We start from the raw sequence: 17020 nt of genomic DNA, 5'->3' as shown, positions 1-17020 counted from the left end.
AGGTGCCGTCTGGCAACCTGACAGCTTGGTCACGGACAGTGCCAAAACAGGGAGTGGATGAAAGCCGGAGACAAATGGGGAGTGTGGGATTCCTAGTCCACCGGAGCACAGACTTCGGATACTAGAGACTGGGTAGCCGGGTGACGCCATTGTCACCCTTCCTGCGCATGCGCATACACGCCCAAAGGTGCCGCAAGAACCCCTCACTGGGGTGGCCCGGTGAGCTCAGCATCGCCATCTAGTGGATAAAGGAGTCATTATACTGAGCCCACCCAATTGGGTAAACCTCACTCTTTTGGAACATGAGTCTCTCCCCCTGCTTAGTTTAAAGACTAGAAAGTGTTTCATAGATTGACTTCTAGGGGAAACTGATGTAATTCCCATCGTACTTTGGTCTGTTTCCTGGTCCAGTCTGTTTGCGGGCTTGAAAACATCAACCATGAGAGCATGACCAGAGCCAAAGGTGGAAGCCTCACCGCCTGAGCCAGACAGCTGTCCCCTTTGTTTTGTGTAAACTCTAACCCCATCGTTGGGCTTGAACTCACGAGCCAGCGATCGAGTCACATGCTCCACCGACAGACAGACAGGTAGGTGCCTCACCCCAAATTGAAAATGACTGAAATCAGAGTATGTTCTCAGAAAATGGTAATCAAACTAGAAATTAATCATAGAAAAACAATAGAAAAATCTCTAGAAGATAGGAAAGTAAAATACCTATTTGGAAATAATCTATATGTCAAAGTTCAAGTTTCAGGAAAATTTAAAACCACAGAAATCGGGTGGTAGGATGGCTCGGTCAGTGAGCATTCGACTAGATCTCAGGCAGGTCGTGATCTAATGCCCATGGGACTCATACCCAAAGCAGGCAGACGGCAAAGGACTCTGACACCAGGCACCGATCTCCCTCCCAGGGCATGTGGACTCACAAAGCATGGGAGGTACTGGTCACTGAGCACTCAGTACTGAGCACTGCTAAGGGTTTACCAAGTGAACCAGGACAACCCTGAGGGGCTGTTTTATGATTGTTCCTAATTTATTACCAAGGAAGCTGTGGAGGAAGGGCCCCAGGCAGCAGCTGGTAAGGAAGGAACCAGGTACAATGAGAAGAGGAATCTAGGGGGCAGTTGGGAGGCCTGGGAGAGCCAGCTCAGAATCCTGAGTGTGGACGGGGTCTCCCTGCTGATGGGGTCCACGGCAGGGGAGGGGGCGCGACAGCATCAGTATGTGGGAAATGCCATCGTACCTTCCCAGCTTCATGCAGCATAGGTGTTACCCCAGGACAGCCACCAGTGCCACCGCGACCAGGACCCCAATTGCAATGCCAACACTCGTCCCCACAGTAAGGCCTGTGGTGCTTCCTTCATCTGAAAGAAGAAGCAAAAAGGTGGAGGAATAGCTGAGGAAACCATGAGGGGCTGGGGGGAAGGGCCTGGTTAGGGAGGAAGGAAAGGCTGTTGAGGTCTGGGTATTGTGTGTTTTCCCCACAGCGTCCCCACCCCCTTACCTGCTGTGTCATTTCTACCACTAATACTAATACTTCTACCACTACGACGACTTCTCCTTTTTCTTCTTCTTTTTGTTAAGTTAACTTATTTATTTATTTTGAGAAAGAGAGAGAGAGCAGAAAAGGATAGGGGTATGCATGTGGGAGACAGAATTCCAGAGTCCCCGCTTTAAGTGCATCCCAACCAGGGGCTTGAGCCCACGAACCATGAGATCATGACCTGAGCTGAGATCAAGAGTTGGATCCTTGGGACCCTCAGTGGCTCAGTCGGAAAAGCGTCCGTCTTTGGCTCAGGCCATGATCTTATGGTTCATGCGTTCTGGCCCCATATTGGGCTCTGTGCTGACAGTGCAGAGCTAGCATAGGATTCCTTTTTCCTCCCTATCTACCTCCACCCAAAGTCTCTCTCTCTCTCTCTCAAAAAAAATAAATAAACTTTGAAAAAAACCTTAAAAACAAAAAGAATTGTCAGCTTAACCAGCTGAGCCACCCAGGTGTCTCCTGCTATGCCCTTTCTCCTCCTCAGAGTGAAACCTTGGACTTACTCTCATCTTCATGTCCTCGCCTGCCCCAAACTGTGGCAGCGCCCACACCCTGTTCCCTGTCCTCTTAAGGCTTTTCTCTCTTCCTTTCACATTGTGCATCTTCCCCCGTTGTTTCCTTTCCATCACTATCGATGGTCTTAGAAGGAGGCTCCTACCTGTCCACTCAACACTGATTAGTGAGAATAACATCCGCTGACTGCTTTCGCAGTCAGCTCTGGGCCAGGCACATGGGGAACACTTTCCATTGATCTCACCTGCTGCTTCCCTGCCCTAGAGGGGGTCATCTCCACTGTGCAATATCAGCATCTGAGTGTGTCAAGAGCTTCAGGAACGTTGTGTAGGTCACAGAACTGGACCGTGATCAGACAACATTTATCCCAGATCCACGTGACATTACAGCTAATAACAACAATGTTAATAACACGAGAACAATAGCTGCTAAAATGATTGTGCCTGGAATCTGCTCAGGTAGCTGTCTCAGGATTTAAAATCTCATTAAGCTCATAGTGACAACCCTCAGAACAGCCCTAAGATCCAGCTGTTCTTTTCAGTTTTACAGATGAGGACACTGAGGTTCTGGAGGTGAGTGTCTTCTCTGAGGTCCCACAGCTGGCATGAAGCAGAACCAAGATGTTAACAAGATTAGCCTAATTCCAGAAATCTTATCCACATGGCTCTAGAGGCTGTGAGGGAGGCTCCCACCTCCTCCAGGCCTGTATCCTATTTCTACCTCCTGCCGGTGATATATTCCGGGAGCGAGGGGAAGACGTAGGTTGAGGGTCACTCACAGCTCACAGTCAGCCTGATGGGATCACTTTTGCTGGAATTGACTGGGTTGGAGACCTCACACTGATAAGTCCCAGCATCCTCCAACCTGACAGGGTCTATGGTGAGGGTGCTGTTGTCCTGGGACAGCTTCATCCTCTTCATGAGATGGAGACTCTGGTCATTGAAGAACCACCACATGGAGACCCCCTTGTCATTTGTGGAGCAGGTCAGGACCACAGAATCCATATATTTTATGACTCTTTCCCTGCTTACATGGACAGAGGGCTGGGACACTGGCTCTGTGGAGAAAAGAGGAGGTGACAGTAAGAGGTATCCTGAGGCCGTGCTCTTCCCTCCGAGATCTCGGCCACTCTGACGGCCCCACTGAACTCTGTAAAGGTGCCCCAGAGGATGGCCCTGAAGTCTGCAGAAGGATGAGTGTCTTTGTTCAGGTGTCTATCTATAAGGAGGGGCTGTACCTCCCCCTCCGACCCTCAGGTGCCCCCCTGGCCCTCCGTCATCTGTATGGTCTGCCTGGACATCTCTGTGGTATGAGCACCACACACTCTTAGCCCATGTGTCCAGCATCCTCATCATCATGTGGAATTTTCCCCATAGACTCCTGTGAGATTCTTGTCTTGAACTTTTGTGACTTTAACATATCATGCTTCACTCCTTATATGCCTTACTGTGTATGTTGTGGAGGAAGGCATGCAGCCCTCTGTCTCTGTGTCCAGGGCAGCTTTATATGAAGGAGGGAAGGCATTTATACTGATATAATTTATTAGGAAATGAGAGCAGCCCACCCAGTCTTCATCACCTTAGGAATTGAGAGGTTTTCAATCTACAGGATTTCTCGGTCTGAAGAAGACTTTTACATCTGTGGATTGTGAAAAGTGTCCTTAGAGATGTGGTTACTGTGTACACAATACTGGTGCCCTTATAAGTAGAAGGAAATGATTGCAACAGAATAAAGACTTTATGTGAAACACCCCCAGCTAGCATCATACCCAATGGTGAAACCCGGAAAGTTTGTCCTCTAAGATCCGGTAGAACATAAACCTGCCACTTTCACCACCCATGTTCAACAGAGTACAGGAGTCCAAGCCAAAATAATTAGGACATAAAGAATAGAATGCAATCAAATTGGAAAGGTGTAAGTACAATTAGTCTGTTTGTAGATTATTGAAATGCGATGTACGAAACTCAAAGATACCACAAAAACTGTTGAAGTAATCAACAATTTCAAATTTCAACGATTTCAAATTCTGTGCACCAAGTTTGCAGGACACAAAATCAACATGCAAATATCACTTGTGCTGTTGTACTCTAAAACTTAAATACCTCTCCTCCCCACCCAAAGTCAAGAAAACAGTTTCCTTTACAATAACATTAAAAAGAATAAAATACTTAGGAATGAGCTAATGAGGCAATAGACTATACATGGAAAACTGTAAAATGTTGCTGAAAGAAATTACAGAAGACACAAATGAAAGGAGAGATATCCCATGTTCATGGATGAAGAGACTTAATACTGTTAATATTGTTAAGATGACAATACTACCCAAAGAGACCCAGAGATTCAATGGAATCCTATCAAACTCTTTTAAGATTTTATTTTTAAGTAATCTCTGTACCCAACATGGGGCTTGGACATACAGCCCCAAGATCAAGAGTAGCATGCTCCACTGACTGAGCCAGTCAGATGCCCCCCTATCAAATACTTAAGGAAATATTTTGCAGGAGTAGAATCTCCAAAAATTCACCTGGAATCTCAGGGGCCTCGAATGGCCAAAATTATTTTGAAAAAGCACAAAGGTGGAGGACTCCTACTTCTTGACTACAAAGCTACAGTAATCAAAGTAAATTGGGCCTAGTATATAGATAGTGATAATGACCAATGGGATACAACAGGCACCCCAGAAACAAACCCTGATATATATGGTCCAACGATTTTCAGTAAGGTCATCATGACCATTCGATGGAGAAAAAAATGCTATTCAATAAATGATCTTGGGAACACTGGATACCCATGCAAATGAATGATGCTGGATCCTGACCTGACATCACGTCCAACACTAACTTAAAATAGATCAAACATCTAAACATAAGAGTCAAAATTGTAAAAGTCTTAGAAGATCATATAAAGCAAAAGCTTGTTGAATCTGGATTTCCCAATGATTTTTAGATATGACACCCAAAGCAAAGACAAAAAAAGAAAAAATAGATGAATTGGATTGCACTGAAATAGAAAACTTCTGTGCACCAAAAGGCACAGTCAAGAAAGTGGTGGTGGCAGTTAAGGAATGAACAGGACTCAGGAATGAAATATACAGCATAGGGATAAAGTCAGTGGTATTTTAATTTATTATTTTATTAAGTTTTTAAAGATTTTGTTAAGATTAATTAAGCTCTACAACAAACGTGGGGCGTGGACTCACAACCCTGAGATCAAGAGTCACATGCTCTAAGAACTGAACCAGCCAAATACGTGTAGTCAATGGTATTTTGATAGCACTGTATGGTGACTGATGGTAGTTAAACTGTGGTGGGCTTAGCATAACATATAGTTGTCTAATCCCTATGTTGTGTACCTAAAACTAATGTTACATTGACTCTCAACTAAAGTTCCTTAACAACAACAACAACGAAGTGATGGCAACCCGTGGATTGGAAGAAAACACTTGCAAATCATATCTGGTAAGAGATTAATATCCAGAGTATATAAAACGCTTCTGCAACTCAACAACAATCAAAAGCAACTGGACCCTGAGGACCCTTCTTTCTTCCCCAGCTCCAAAGTCCCCTTATATGTGTGGTGTGTTCTGGAGCTGACAGAATCGCCTCCCCACATGGCAGCCTGGACTGTGTGATCTCAGATCTCAGATCTCAAGATCTGATGTGAGAACTCAGAGAGCGAGGGGAGGGAGCATCTGCAGACATGTGATGGTAGAGTTCAGGGACAGGTCAGTGTCACAAGCAAATGCGAAATATCTTCTTCCAGGCTGTTATCTGAAAACCAGGCAGACCTCCACCACAGTGCTCAGTGCAGATGCTCCAGAGATACACTTACCAGACACTGTGATAGTCTTGACTGTGGTCTTATTGAGGTGAGTGCCAGGGTTATAGACGAGGCAGGTATAGGATCCACTATGATTCACAGTGATGTTGGGGATAAAGAGCTCCTGTGTGGATGGCTGGGGCTTCCCACTGACAAGCCAAGAATACTTTGAAGGCGAGTTAGTGGCAGGTGAGACTGAGGTTTGCCCATGGATAGTAATAGGAGTCTGATGGGGAAATGGTGGGGGCGGAATACAAGTAAGTAGGAATAAAAGTTACTCACAGAGAACATTTAGGGTAAACGGGTCACTATGACCGACACTGACTGGGTTCTGAGTTTCACACTCATAGGGTCCTGTGTCATTCCTTGTGACACCATGTGAAGTGAGGGTCCTGTTGTCCAGGGACAGGTCCAGCCTGGCGCTGTCCGGGAGGCTCTTACTGCTTACTGACCACAGGTAGCTTGTGTTCTGTCTCAAGTTCACATGTTAAACTTGAGAATCTGCATTCTCCACGGGGTCAGCGTGATAGCTTGTGATGCTGCTTTGGGTAATTCCGCTGTGCAGACAAAGAGAGAACATTGCCCTTGTGGTACCTGTGATTCCTCCAAAGGCATCTTCAATCAGAGAGCTGGCTTCTCTCATCTCTCTGCCAACCCGAGTCCTTAAGAATAAAGCAGATCTGAATAGGAGGATCAAGATGGAGCAGAAATAGGGAGCTCTGTACATTTCGCTCGCCCCCATCTCTCAAACAGAGAAGACCTGAAGCCATAGGAACCCTTACAGAATCCAGGAGTTTGGGAGGAAATGGAGTCTGCTGAGAAAACAACCTTACAGCATGAATGCAAACTAGGGAAGATAAAAACGGGCCAGGACCGGAGACACAGAGGAACTGGAGGGAGCCCCCTTTGCGGGGAGCCGCTGATGACTCAAGGGGAAAATAAAGAGCGGCTGAAACTGCTCAAGGAACTGTCCCTGTCCCTGGAGAAGAGAGAAACCTCAGCTCAGGACACAGAGTGATCTGGTTTTTGGCTGTGCAGCTGACCTTGAGCTGGACGCCCCGGTTCTGGGCAACGCCAGGAGAAACTGCCCCTCTGTTCCGGAAGCTTGACCGGGAGGGGAAGCGGCGCACCTGAAGCCTCTCTGCCGCTCTTCTAGCTCGGCTCCACCCCAGTGGGGAGGCAACAGGCTTGAAACTGCTCGGAGTGACTCAGCTTGCGGGTTTATTTCGGGCAGTATCAAAGGGGTGTGAGGACTAAGATCTGGAAACGAGGAGAGACTTGGGACATAGAGCACAGCCCACCTTTGCTACCCTCGCAGTACAGGGAGATCTGACTCAAAAGAGTGAGTTGCAACCCTTGGTTAGAGAAGGGACTGGGGCGCTGCCATTTTTCTCTAGAAAACACCAAGGTGGGACCTTAGGGAGTGGCCTGTGGGAATCAGTGGAGGCTAAGACCTGCCTACACCAATCCATGCCCATCCCCGCTAGAGAGCTGCTTTTTTTTTTCTACTAGAGCCTAGGGCAAGACCAACATGGATGCACTGCCGTGATAATTCTAAATCAATTCTTTCCATTCAGATATATTTTCCCTTGTCTCATTCGTATCCCTCCCCTCTGCTGGACAGGGCACTCTGGCCATTGGTTTGCTTAAACAGTCACATTTAATCCAATCTCTAGATGTATATTCTACACCTCCACCGCTACCTTTCTCTCTCTCTCTGGAGTAATCAGACTATATAGTTTCTCTGATTAACATTATCTTTGTTTCTTCCTCCTCGCCTATTACCATATTCTCCTCTTTCTCTCTCTGAATTAAGCCTCTTAGTCTCTCTGGTCATCATATAATTTTGCTTCCTCCCTGCTCTGTCATTTCTCTCTTTGTATATGCTCTCCCATCAGCACTGCATACATCCTGCTCTTTATTTGTAGCTGGGAATTCTGGTTGTATGCTTTTAGACTGTCCTTTGTCTTTTGGGTTTTTTTCTGTTTTCTTTTCTTCTTTTTTCTTTATTTTTATTTTTTATTATTTATTTTTCCTTATTTCTCTTTTTTTCCCTTCTTTTTTTTCTTCTTTCTTTTTCTTTTTCCCTTTCGGTTTGTGTGTTCTTTGGATTTGTCTGTGCATTTGTGTGTCTTTGTTCCCTGTGTGTTTGTCTGTTTTCTTTCCCAGGGCTACATCAAGAAACAAGCCAAAGTACACATGGTGGGGATTAGGAAAATAAAATAATCAAAGTCTCAACAAGAGAGACCAAGAGACACCATTCAAAGAACACTTCCTGAATGGACAGGCCCTGGACAGTCACATAGCCTTCTTTAATACAGCGGTACTCGCAGGTGCAGAGCGCATAACAAGCTTTTAAAACTAACAAGAGAGAGAAAGCTATACAAAATGATGAAACAGAAGAACTCTCCTCTAAAGAAATTCCAGGAAGAAATGAAAGCTAAAGAACTGCTCAAAACAGATATAAGCAACATGACTGAACAAGAATTTAGAACAACAGTCATAAAATTAATCATTGGGCTTGAAAAACGCATGGAAGACATCAAAGAAACTATTGCTACAAAGACTAGGGGGCTTAAAAATAGTTGTGATGAATTTAAAAATGCTATAAATGATATAAAATGATAAAAAAAATGCAGCCAAGAATTGTCTATCCAGCAAGCCTGTCATTCGGAATAGAAGAAGTGATAAAAAGTCTTCCCAAATAAACAAAAATGGAAAGAATTCGTAACCACTAAACCAGCCCTACAAGAAATCCTGTGGGGGACTCTGAGGGAAATGTTGCAAGGAACGCAAGGTACCAGAGAAACCGCCACAAGCATGAATCCTACAAAGAACACAACAACTCTAAACCCATATCTTTCCATAATAACACTGAATGTAAATGGACTAAATGCTCTAATCAAAAGACATAGGGTAGCAGAATGGATAAAAACACAAAATCCATCTATTTGCTGTCTACAAGAGACTCATTTTAGTCCTGAGCACACCTTCAGATTGAAAGCAAGGGGATGGAGAAATATATATGATGCTACTGGAAGTCAAAAGAAGGCTGGAGTAGCTATACTTATATCAGACAAACTGGACTTTAAAGTAAAGGCAGTAACAAGGGATGAAGAAGGGCATTATATAATAATTACAAGGTCTTTCCATCAAGGAGAGCTAACTATTATAAATGTCTACGCACCGAATTCAGAAGCACCCAAATACATAAAACAGTTAATCACAAACAGAAACGATCTTATGGAAAAAATGTGCTAATAGTAGGGAAATTTAATACTCCATTACAGCAATGGATAGATCAACTAGACAGAAAATCACTAAAGAAACAATGGACTTGAATAACACATTGGATCAGATGGATCTGACAGAAATATTTAGAACTCTACATTGTGAGGCCATGGAATTCACTTTCTTCTCAAGTGTGCCTGGCACATTCTCCAAGATAGATCACATACTGGGACATAGCAGCCCTCAATAAATATAAAAGAATTGAGATCATATCATGCACATTTGCAGATAACAATGATATGAAACTTGAAAACAACCACAGGAAGAAGTCTGGAAAACCTCAAAAAACATGAAGGTTAAAGTACACCCTACTAAAGAACAAATAGGCCAATCAGGAAATTAGACAAGAAATTTAAAAATATATGGAAACAAATGAAAATGAAAATACAACAATTCAAACTCTATGGGATGCGGCAAAGGCAGTCCTAAGAGGAAAGTACTTTGTACTCCAGGCTTATTTCAAGAAATTAGAAAAAGCTCAAGTGCAAAATCTAACAGCACACCTAAAGGAACTAGAAGGAGAGCAACAAGAACACCCAAACCCAGTAGGAGAAGAGAAATAATAAAAATCAGGACAGAAATAAACAATATAGAATCCAAAAAAATAAATAAATAAAAATAAAAACATTGAACAGATCAATGGTTCAACTGGTTCAGTAGGTTTTTTGAAAAAATAAACAAAACTGACAAACATCTACCCAGGCTTCTCAAAAATAAAAGAGAGAGGACCCAAATAGACATAATCATGAATGAAAATGGACTTATTACAACCAACCCCTCAGAAATACAAGCAATAATCACGGGATACGATGAAAAATTATATGCCAATAAATTGTACAACATAAAGAAATGGACAAATTCCTAAACACACACTCACAACCAAAATTCACACGGGAAGAGATAGAAAATCTGAACAGACCCATAACTAGTGAAGAGATCAGAACAGTTATCAAAAATCTCCCAACAAATAGGAGCCCGGGTCCAGATGGCTTCCCTGGGGAATTCTACCATTTCCCCCCCATTTTTTTCCTTAAATAGTTTATTGTCAAGTTGTCTACCAGACATTTAAAACAAAGTTAATACCCATTCTTTTCAAGCTATTCCAAAAATAGAAATCGAAGGAAAACCTGTGGACTCATTTTACGAAGCCAGCACCACTTTGATTCCCAACCGAGACAGAGACCCAGCAAAAAACCAGAACTACAGGCCAATATCCCTCATGAATATGGATGCAAAAATCCTCAAAAAGATATTTGCAAATCGAATTTAACAGCACAGAAAAAGAATTATCCACCATGATCAAGTGGGATTCATTCCTGGGTTACAGGGCTGGTTCAATATTTGCAAATCAATCATTATGATAGGTCACATCAACAAAAGAAAAGCTAAAAACCATATGATCCTGTCAATAGATGCAGGAAAAGCATTGAACAAGATACAGCATCCTTTCTTAATAAAGACCCTCGAGAAACTCGGGATAGAAAGAACTTACTTAAACATCATAAAAGCCATCTATGAGAAGCCCTCAGCTAACATCATCCTCAATGGGGGAAAACTGAGAGCTTTCCCCCTGAAATCGGAAACATGATAGGGATGTCCACTCTCACCACTGTTGTTTAACATAGCACTGGAAGTCCTAGCATCAGCCATCAGACAACAAAAGGAAATAAAAGGCATCAGAATTGGCAAAGAAGAAGTCAACTTTCATTTTTCGCAGACGACATGATACTCTACATAGAAAACCCGACAGACCCCACCAGAAGCCTACTAGAACTGATCCATGAATTCAGCAATATTGCAGGTACAAAATCAACGTACAGAAATCGGTTGCATGTTCATACACCAATACTGAAGCAATAGAAAGAGAAATCAAGAAACTCATCCCTTTCACAATTGCACAAAAAAACCATAAAATACCTAGGAATAAATCTACCAAAGATATAGGAGATCTGTATGATAAAAACTATGGAAAACTTATGAAGGAAATTGAAGAAGACATAAAGAAATGGAAAAATATTCCATGCTCATGGATCAGAAGAATAAATATTGTTAAAATGTCATTACTACCCAAAGCCATCTACACATTCAATGCAATCCCAATCAAAATTGCACCAGCATTCTTCTCAAAAGTAGAACAAACTCCTAAAATTTGTATGAAACCACAAAAGACCCTGAATAGCCAAGGTAACATTGAAGAAGAAAACCAAAACGGGAGGCATCACCATCTCAGACTTTAGCCTTTACTACAAAGCTGTCATTATCAAGACAGTATGGTATTGGCACAAAAACAGACACATAGACCAATGGAATAGAATTGAAAACTCAGAATTTGACCCACAAATGTATGGGCAGTTAATCTTTGAAAAAGCGGGAAAGAGTATCCAATGGGAAAAAGACAGCCTCTTTAACAGATGGTGGTGGGAGAACTGGACAGCACATGCAGAAGAATGAAACTAGATCATTTTCTCACACCATACACAAAAATAAACTCAAAATGGATAAAGGACCTGATGTGAGACAGGAAACCATCAAACCCTAGAGGAGAAAGCAGGAAACAACCTCCCTGAGCTCAACTGCAGCTATTTCTTATTTGACACATGTCCAAAGGCAAGGGAATCAAGAGCAAAAATGAACTATTGGGACCTCATTAAGATAAAAAGCTTCTGAACGGCAAAAGAAACAATCAATAAAACTAATAGGCAACTGATGGAATGGGAAAAGATAGCTGCAAATGACATCAGATAAAGGGCTAGTATCCAAAATCTATAAGGAACTTATCAAACTCCACACCCGAAAAACAAATAATCCAGTGAAGAAATGGGCAGAAGATATGAACAGACACTTCCCTGACGAGGACATCCAGATGGCAAACAGACACATGAAACGATGCTCAGCATCCCTCCTCATCAGGGAAATACAAATCAAAACCACACTGAGATACCGCCTCACGCCGGTCAGAGTGGCTGAAATGAACAAGTCAGGAGACTATAGATGCTGCCGAGGCTGTGGAGAAACGGGCACCCTCCTACACTGCTTCTGGGAATGTAAACTGGTGCAGTCCCTTTGGAAAAGAGTGTGGAGGTTCCTCAAAAAATTAACAATAGAACTCCCCCTATGACCCAGCAATAGCACTGCTAGGAATTTACCCAAGGGGTACAGGAGTGCTGATGCATAGGGGCACATGGACCCCAATGTTCATAGCAGCACTCTCCACAATAGCCAAAACATGGAAAGAGCCTAAGTGTCCATCAATGGACAAATGGATCAAGATGTGGTTTATCTATACGATGGAATACTACAAGGAAATGAGGAAGAATGAAATCTGGCCACGTGTAGCAACATGGATGGACCTTGAGGGTCTTATGCTGAGTGAAATTAGTCAGGCAGAGAAGGATGGCTACCATATGTTTGCACGTATAGGTGGATTAGGAGGAACTTAATAGAGGACCCTGGGGGAGAAGAAGAGGAATAAATAGTTGGGGAGAGGGAGGGAGACAAACCATGAGAGACTCTTGAATGCTGAGGGGAAGAGGGATGATGGGCATGGAGGTGGACACTTGTTGAGATGAGCATTGGGTGTTATATGAAAACCAACTTGACAATAAAATATTTAACAACAAAAAAAAGCAGATCTGTGTATCTCAAGACAAATGTAAGAAAATCTGAGGGCTCATGTAAGTAAAAGCCCCCTTCTCTCGGTGAGCCTGAAAGCATAGACTTTCTCAAATGTCAATTACAGGGCAGCGTTTTGTCGTGGAAAACACGGGGCAGTCAGAGACAGCCCCCCACCCGCCCCAAACACGGCACCTCTCTTGGTTCTTTACGGACCTGATGGCCTGGCCAGGGGATGGGGATCTGAGCAGACATGACCCCCAGGGACGCTGGAACACCCCAGAGGCCAGCTTAGTACTCGGGCCCAGGACCTGAAGGGGGATTGATAATGACTCCATGAGGCAGTGACCCCTACATGGCAGAGCAGACTCCATAGACGAAGCAAGGAGTCAGGAAATGAGCAGGAAGGAGGGGTGGTGAGTGAATGAATGACCATCATCCCTTCAGAAAGGCATCCCGGTGCAGGATCCTAAAAGGTCTGGCCACACAAGACCCCGCCCTCCTCCAGCAGGGAGGCACCCACCCTATTCACGCCTTCCCACCTTTTTTTTTTTTTTTTTAATAACAAAAAGAGTCCCCAGGGTCACTAGAATCAGGAGAATCAATTCATTTATTTTTGAGAGGGGTGGGAGGGGCATAGAGGGAGCGAGGACAGGGGATCCAAAGCCGGCTCTGCCCGAACAGCAGGGAGCCCAGTGTGGGGCTTGATATCAGATCATGACCCGAGCCGAAGCTGGACGCTCAAACGACTGAAGCACTCCATCGTCCTAAACAAAAGTAAGTGAGTTTGTTATCCGTGGACCCTGTGATGGTTTCCGGTGCAGAGTCGGAGGAGAAGGCAAGTCCACCCCAGTGGGAGTGACTCCAACACACCAGGAAACAATCCGTGATTTCAGGTCCAGCCCAGGGAGGTGAGGGTCAGCCACCTGGGGGGCAGCGGGGGCACTGCTGACTCACATCGCACGGATGCAGGTCATTCAGTTGTAGAGTAAACACGGAATGAGCCCCTATTTGCTCTCAGTGCCCAACCAGCATCCTTCCCTCGGATGGGGGAGAGGACGGGGGCTGTGCTGCCCAGCTGCTCATCAGTCTGTGTGACCCTGAGCCAGTGACTGTATCTTCTCCTCTGGCTCAGTGTCCCCCTAATAGGAATAATGGTAAATGATCTCTACTTGCCATGCCTGTAAATTAACCTTTACACACACTTAAATACCTGGCCCTAAACTGCTATATAGCAGCCGGCCAGTCAGATGGCCTTTGTGACTCTTACCTCCCCAAACAAGACTCCCTGGGCCTGATTCTTGGTGGAGGAAGAGCGGACGAGAGCTTCTCTCTGCTCTGTTTCTCCCTGGGTTGCTGACCTTCCTCTGACGTCCTCTAAGACTCCCTGGGCGGCTGGCGAATGCACTGGAGCCTTTATATGTCTGTGCTGTCCATGGCTACCTCAGATGTCAATCTTGAGACTGAGCACAAGCGAGTGAAACTCAGAGGCTCAGGACTCAGATGGCTGGGAAATTGCTGCTCCCAGTCAGCCCTGCCCAGGAGCCCTAACCCCACCCTGGCACAGAGTCCTCAGGTGACTAGAGTCAGGAGCCTCAAGGCAGTGTTCTGGGCAGGGGCATTCTGGGCTGAGCTCTAGTGAGGATCCCAGGGGCCCCTCAAGCCTGACCAGGACAGAATCCTGCATGGTTTGTCTCAGATGGCTGTAGGGTCTGGATTCCAGGAAAGGAATTCAATCTTAGGACGACTGTGTCCACTGTGTGTGTCCTGCACTGAATGCCCAAACCCCACACGGGACACAGTGCAGAGGGGGAGGGAGGCACAGCCCAGGCCTGGCAATCCTCTGTGTGTGAGTAGAATTCACCCCACCCGACACCAGAGGGGAGAGGAATTACTCACGGAATACACTGAGCTGTCCAGTTACTTTTTCAATTTGGACATTTCTGTGTATGTACTGTAGGGTGTAGTATCCTGTGTCCTCCAGGGTGCTGTTCTGGAGCAGCAGGGATCCATTGTGATATAATGTCTCTCTGCCGCTGTGCTCAGCTCCTGGGGTTATTGCTTGTTTGTCTTCTGCATATGATACAATTTCTCTACTGTTGTCTATAGTTTCCCCTCTGAACCAGCCAAAGCCTAGAAGATTCCCAGGCAGATTGTGGACACGCAGAAGAACATCCTTCCCTTTGGCAACATTGGGCGGCACCGATTCAATAGTGACTTGGGCAGTGGTGGGAGGGTTCCAGAAGGCTAAGAGTGAGACTAGGAGAGAAGGGAGAAGACATGGCTGAATAATTGACCTATGATTGGGATGGAAAGATGGGGCCCTGAGACTGAGCAGCTCCTAATCCCTCAGCTTTAGGGGCAGGTGTGAGTTTGCACGTGTCTTTGTGTGTATGTGTGTCTCCTACTGGTCAAGGTCAGCAGCACAACTATCATTACTTTGGCGCCTCTGAACTTGTGATTTTCTCTGTGTCGAATACTCTTCCTCAGATGTCTGTGGGCTCACTCCCCCATACCCCCGACACCTGCTCACACTCAGGGGGTCCTCGGGAGAGGCCTGCCCACAGCGCCTCCTCCAAGGACCCTCTGTCTTCACATTCTGACCTTTCCCTGCTCTGTTCTCTTCATGACTGCTCCACACCTGACCTCCCATTTCATGTCTTTGCCTGTCTGTCTTCCTCCCCAGAGAAGTGCGCTCAGGGAGGGCAGGGACTCTGACCTGGGTTGTGCCCCAGTGGTGGAGCGGGCTGCAAATCCCTGTGGATGGATGCGTGAGTGTTCCCAGGGCCCTCCGTGTCCCAGCGGTCATCTGTCTGTGTCTCGGGCTGCTGGGAGGGGCAGCGTTTGGGGTCCCTGGTTGCTAACCTCGGTTTGCAACCTTCAGTCCTCAGAGATGAGTAACTTGGGAAGCAGCACTTCGCTCACCACTTCCAGATCATGAGATTTTCCTGTTGCTGAGCCGGGAATCTGCTGTCCTGCCCTGTCTGTTCCCATGTCCCCTCTCAGCGTCCTGTCCTCTGGGGAGGCTCCAGCCAGTCTCTCTCTCTTCCCCCCTCCCCTCCGTCCCTCTCACCTGCCAGCAGGAGCTTCTGCCAGGGGACACGCCTTCCTCGGGGAGGGGCCGAGGGGGGCTCCATGGTGCCTGCTGCCTGCTCTGTCCCTCCTGAGAGGAGAGCGTCTGCTGCAGAAATGCTCAGGGGCACTGCTGTCCTGACCAGTTGCCTCCACTGTCCTTCCTCCCTCTGGGCTTGATTGCCTCTGTGGGCAGGAGCTCCTGGCCAGGTCATGTGGGCCGGGGCGGGGTCTTGCCAGGTCCCCCCCTCCTCTACCCTCCCCTCTCCTTTCCTCACTCCTGCCCTCGGGTCTGTTCTTCCCCTTTCATTTCCTCCACCTTCCGCTTCCCTGGGAGCTGCTGAGGCCTCTCCCGCTTCAGGGGGATTTCCCACCACATGCGAGCGCTGCGCCCTCGTGTGGACAAGCACCAGCCTGTGGCACTGGAGTCCCGGGCGCTCCCCACGCTCAGGGTCAAGGTGCACAGTCAGCACTCCCTGCTGCCCTCTCTCCTCCCCACGTGGCTCTTCTCTTCAGAGCAGGAGGCTGGGGGGCTACGTCAGGCTCTTGTCACAGGGACGTTACCCCCACTGGGCATCGGGATCACCTGTGGAACTTTCTAAGCGTTCGGAATGCCCAGGTGACCCCTAGACATGCTGCTTCAGCAGATGGCCAGCCAGGCTGAGACCCCACGATGTGGGGGTGGGGCCACCTCTCCCTCCTGTACCCACAGGGGGTCAGCGGATCCTGTAAAACGCAGATTCTGACCCAGCAGGTGTGGTGTGGACCTGAGATCGGCCTCTAACAAGCTCTCAGCTGATGCTGGTTGTCCTGGGCGGGGAGCACACTCTGAATAGCGAGGCTGATGGGGACCCGGTTCCCTTAGAGGGCGAGCCTCGTCCCTACTCCGACTTGGCCTCTGCCGTGTCCTGGCCTTGAGTCTGTCAGCCCCATGCACAGAGCCCCCGGGTCGCCAAACCCAGGGGCTTCTCTCCGTCTGTAACAGAGAAGGCCAGCAGGGCACCGGCTCCCCAGTGTTCTCAAGTGCTCTGGGGAGGCTGGATTTACCCCTGGCGGCAAGGTCACAGAGGTGACTCTGAGGGTGGGAAGGGGCCAAGCCGGGTGATGACTGGTGAGGGACCCAGTCTCCATCCCTGGGTGTCACCAGCCCTGCCTCTGCTTCCAGGG

General features: G+C 46.5%; 1 pseudogene; it reads right to left on the bottom strand.

The window, feature by feature from the left end:
• Positions 1 to 1269: 1269 nt before the first annotated feature.
• Positions 1270 to 16057, bottom strand: LOC120241346 (annotated as a pseudogene).
• Positions 16058 to 17020: the final 963 nt, after the last annotated feature.

The sequence above is a fragment of the Hyaena hyaena genome, unplaced genomic scaffold (genome assembly GCF_003009895.1).
Source record: "Hyaena hyaena isolate Hyena2069 unplaced genomic scaffold, ASM300989v1 scaffold_9, whole genome shotgun sequence".
In the NCBI taxonomy this organism is placed as follows: Eukaryota; Metazoa; Chordata; class Mammalia; order Carnivora; family Hyaenidae; genus Hyaena; species Hyaena hyaena.
The sequence above is the reverse complement of the archived record's forward strand: the minus strand, read 5'-3'. Positions and strand labels throughout refer to the sequence as shown.